The sequence below is a fragment of the Schistocerca piceifrons genome, unplaced genomic scaffold, assembly GCF_021461385.2.
Source record: "Schistocerca piceifrons isolate TAMUIC-IGC-003096 unplaced genomic scaffold, iqSchPice1.1 HiC_scaffold_954, whole genome shotgun sequence".
Lineage (NCBI taxonomy): Eukaryota > Metazoa > Arthropoda > Insecta > Orthoptera > Acrididae > Schistocerca > Schistocerca piceifrons.
This window is the reverse complement of record NW_025729228.1, coordinates 1,230,001-1,235,000: the sequence shown is the minus strand read 5'-3', so window position 1 is coordinate 1,235,000 and position 5,000 is coordinate 1,230,001. Positions and strand designations below refer to the sequence as shown.

The window sequence follows — 5,000 nt, the reverse complement described above, 5'->3', positions numbered from 1 at the left end:
GCCGCCTGTCCCTCTAAGAAGAAAAGTAATCGCTGACAGCACGAAGGATGTCACGCGACTAGTTAGCAGGCTAGAGTCTCGTTCGTTATCGGAATTAACCAGACAAATCGCTCCACCAACTAAGAACGGCCATGCACCACCACCCACCGAATCAAGAAAGAGCTATCAATCTGTCAATCCTTCCGGTGTCCGGGCCTGGTGAGGTTTCCCGTGTTGAGTCAAATTAAGCCGCAGGCTCCACTCCTGGTGGTGCCCTTCCGTCAATTCCTTTAAGTTTCAGCTTTGCAACCATACTTCCCCCGGAACCCAAAAGCTTTGGTTTCCCGGAGGCTGCCCGCCGAGTCATCGGAGGAACTGCGGCGGATCGCTGGCTGGCATCGTTTATGGTTAGAACTAGGGCGGTATCTGATCGCCTTCGAACCTCTAACTTTCGTTCTTGATTAATGAAAACATACTTGGCAAATGCTTTCGCTTCTGTTCGTCTTGCGACGATCCAAGAATTTCACCTCTAACGTCGCAATACGAATGCCCCCGCCTGTCCCTATTAATCATTACCTCGGGTTCCGAAAACCAACAAAATAGAACCGAGGTCCTATTCCATTATTCCATGCACACAGTATTCAGGCGGGCTTGCCTGCTTTAAGCACTCTAATTTGTTCAAAGTAAACGTGCCGGCCCACCGAGACACTCAATAAAGAGCACCCTGGTAGGATTTCAGCGGGGTCCGCCTCGGGACGCACGAGCACGCACGGGGCGGTCGCACGCCTTCGGCTCGCCCCACCGGCAGGACGTCCCACGATACATGCCAGTTAAACACCGACGGGCGGTGAACCAACAGCGTGGGACACAAATCCAACTACGAGCTTTTTAACCGCAACAACTTTAATATACGCTATTGGAGCTGGAATTACCGCGGCTGCTGGCACCAGACTTGCCCTCCAATAGATACTCGTTAAAGGATTTAAAGTGTACTCATTCCGATTACGGGGCCTCGGATGAGTCCCGTATCGTTATTTTTCGTCACTACCTCCCCGTGCCGGGAGTGGGTAATTTGCGCGCCTGCTGCCTTCCTTGGATGTGGTAGCCGTTTCTCAGGCTCCCTCTCCGGAATCGAACCCTGATTCCCCGTTACCCGTTACAACCATGGTAGGCGCAGAACCTACCATCGACAGTTGATAAGGCAGACATTTGAAAGATGCGTCGCCGGTACGAGGACCGTGCGATCAGCCCAAAGTTATTCAGAGTCACCAAGGCAAACGGACCGGACGAGCCGACCGATTGGTTTTGATCTAATAAAAGCGTCCCTTCCATCTCTGGTCGGGACTCTGTTTGCATGTATTAGCTCTAGAATTACCACAGTTATCCAAGTAACGTGGGTACGATCTAAGGAACCATAACTGATTTAATGAGCCATTCGCGGTTTCACCTTAATGCGGCTTGTACTGAGACATGCATGGCTTAATCTTTGAGACAAGCATATGACTACTGGCAGGATCAACCAGGGAGCTGCGTCAACTAGAGCTGAGCAGCCGGCCGCCCGGGAGTGTGTCCCGGGGGCCCGCGCGAACACGCAAGCGTCCGCTCAATCATTCTGCAAACAGGAGGAGGCTGAGCTCCCCTGCACAATACACCTCGAAACCCTCTCAGGTCCCGGCGGCGCGCAGCGCCGTCCCAAGTACTTGGTCGGGTTCGAGAGAGGCGCAATCGCCCGGAGTTAGGCGAGTAGACGCTTTCGGTGCGACCACCCGTGCTCCCAACTGAGCTTGCCGCTGCCGACAGAGGCCCGGGAGCGTGCTGTCGTGGCATTGCCGGCGGGAGACAACACGCGCCACCTACGGTGACCGGCAGCTCCAACGCCAGCGCCACAGAAGGACAAAAGCCCCACTTGGGTGCCGAAGCGAACTCTCCCAGCACAGCGCACGCGCCAACACATCCGCACAGCTGCGATACAAACCACCAGCGAGAACCGCTGGGGCGACCGAGCAGCAGACGGCGTCGCGGCGCCGAGCGCCGGGCGGCGGCGCATCCTCAACGCACACAGTCCTCAATCGGACCAGCACACTGAAGATGTCCACCGCGCTTCGCACCGGGCCCGCGAGGACCTACTTTGGCCGCACGGCGCCGCGCGCAGGGTGCGCCGGCGCGCAGCTGCGACGCCTGCCGCGTCCGTCGGCCGGCGCGCCTGCCACTGGCCGCCCCCACCAGCCGGCTGTAGCGCGTGCGCCCACGCACCGCGCGGCCAGCACGCCGGGAGGCGCCCCCTCACCGGCCGGGGACGGTCCCACCCAGCCACCGCCGCGTATCGCTTCACACCCAGATGCCGTTCAGTTTCGTCGGCATGGTGGGTATCGCTGGAACAACCGGTTAGTACCTCAACCTATCGTCGCCATCACCGATTCACCCCTAGCGAGAACAACCGCACCACAACAGGTTACCATTTGTTCATTTGCGTAACTTCACCAGAAAACGCAGGCGTCCATCGCCATTTGCAACTTCCACGATTATTGCATGCCTGTGTCAGGTGTCACGCCACACTACGTCTGCCCACATACACGCAACAAAATGTGCACGCCTAGACAATACGTGGAAGGTGGCCCCCGTACGTATGCGATGTCCATTGCTCGAACGACTGTCAACCGGCCTCTGTAGCATGTCGCAGATATGGAACGCGGTGCACCATGCCATCACGGTGTGTGAGGAGAGACGACTAGGTCCGAATACATCAACAGACAGCTCATGCTGATCGCCATCCACGGCGTCCGTTCCTCCCACACGTCTCTATGGCGTACCACACTGCAATCCAGCTCTCATAGGGAGACGACACGTAGCTGCGTGCACAATATTTGCACTGTATGGTCCGCCGTTTTTGGGCGCAGTCGTTGTACGGTCACACATGTGCCACGATGTATCATTCAGTACATAAGGACGAATGTGCAGTACAGATTGTGGTTTACGCGTACGACATTAGCGGACAGTTGACACAGGCCGCACCACAACGTAGCCTGAGTACGTCGCATGCGGAGGGCATTGAACATGCAAAGTTCTCACCAACCAGCTTGCGAAGGCAGGGGGCAAGGTGGGGACGTGGGGAGGGGCGGCATGTACGTCCTGCTGCCATCCACATTACAGTGTACAGCAGGAGCATGTGGAAAGTGAGCAAGACTTGCAAGGTGTTTAACATGAAGCGATACACAGGGGAGCGGGGAGTGCGAGTAGCGAACTATATTGCGAGGGTTGCGGGTGGGCAACACTACACTAATTGAACGAGTCGTATAACAATTACAGAGCAGGTTTAGGCGACAACGTGGGTTACGTTAGGCGACAACGTGGGTTACGTTAGGGGACAACGTGGGTTACGTTAGGGCACAACGTGGGTTAGGTTAAGGCACAACGTGGGTTAGGTTAAGGCACGACGTGGGTTAGGTTAAGGCACGACGTGGGTTAGGTTAAGGCACGACGTGGGTTAGGTTAAGGCACGACGTGGGTTAGGTTAAGGCACGACGTGGGTTAGGTTAAGGCACGACGTGGGTTAGGTTAAGGCACGACATGGGTTAGGTTAAGGCACGACATGGGTTAGGTTAAGGCACGACATGGGTTAGGTTAAGGCACGACATGGGTTAGGTTAAGGCACGACATGGGTTAGGTTAGGGCACGACATGGGTTAGGTTAAGGCACGACATGGGTTAGGTTAAGGCACGACATGGGTTAGGTTAAGGCACGACATGGGTTAGGTTAAGGCACGACATGGGTTAGGTTAAGGCACGACATGGGTTAGGTTAAGGCACGACATGGGTTAGGTTAAGGCACAACATGGGTTAGGTTAAGGCACAACATGGGTTAGGTTAAGGCACAACATGGGTTAGGTTAAGGCACAACATGGGTTAGGTTAAGGCACAACATGGGTTAGGTTAAGGCACAACATGGGTTAGGTTAAGGCACAACATAGGTTAGGTTAAGGCACAACATAGGTTAGGTTAAGGCACAACATAGGTTAGGTTAAGGCACAACATAGGTTAGGTTAAGGCACAACATAGGTTAGGTTAAGGCACAACATAGGTTAGGTTAAGGCACAACATAGGTTAGGTTAAGGTACAACATAGGTTAGGTTAGGTTAGGTTACACGTTGTTGTAAGGAAAGGTGTAGGGGGGGCGGGGGCGGCAGGTTCGTTGATAGTGATTATAGTAAGTGAATGCTTGTGACATGATCAGATTTGTCACGTCAGGATGCACCTTTGGCTTATTAGAGGCGGCGCTCCAATTCTATGCTTGTGTCAGACCTGTGTCTTTGACTCATGTCATTGTTTGTGCGCTGTGACAGGAGGTACTATTGTGATGTTGGGTGCACCGTTGTATAGGACATGTGTGGGTGTTGGTGCCTGATCTGCGCAATGGTGGATGTCGAAAGGGTGGGATATTGTATTTTCCGCATGGACCTCCTGGTCTGGTTGTGATAGTGTGGATTGTGTAATGTGGCGGAGAGGATGCACTGGATGTTGTTCCATGCTGGTGCTTACATATTGTATGTGCGCCCGTTAGAAGCAGAGAGTGGTGCGTGATCAGAGTGGCTGGCTGACGTGTGGTTCCCATTGTGGGCAGACTCTTTCAGCATGTATACGGACAGTTGTATATATATTCTGTAGTTTGATGGCTCTGCATTGATTACTAATCAGCGCCGTGTGTACGGGTAATCTGGTTCCAGTCCAAAATGTTCCATCTGTGTACATTAGTGACAAAGACTCCCCTCATGCAGTGGGGCTCGGTCTGTTATAACTCTTCCGCGTAATATATTTGCCCCACGTTTTTGCGACTGCGAGTGCGAGTGCAACGCGCATGGGGACCGACATGCTGATGGCTCGGTATCGGACGCCGTACAGTGAGCAACGCGATCGCGTCTCTCGCTCGTAAGTGGTACAGGTCGCGGCTCATGTATAGGGACAGCGGGAATGTCGCATATTGGCAATAACTCTTCATGAAACGCACGTTATAGGGGTGGATTGCAC

The 5,000-nt window shown here is 54.1% G+C and overlaps 1 non-coding gene across 1 annotated transcript in view; it reads right to left on the bottom strand.

The window, feature by feature from the left end:
- The window catches only part of LOC124773599, a 1,909-nt gene extending 404 nt beyond the window's left edge, over window positions 1–1,505 (bottom strand). Inside the window, exon 1 of the ribosomal RNA XR_007014841.1 lies at window positions 1–1,505. This exon is cut by the window's left edge and continues 404 nt beyond it. This is a non-coding gene — a ribosomal RNA (small subunit ribosomal RNA).
- Between the last annotated feature and the right edge of the window lie 3,495 nt (window positions 1,506–5,000).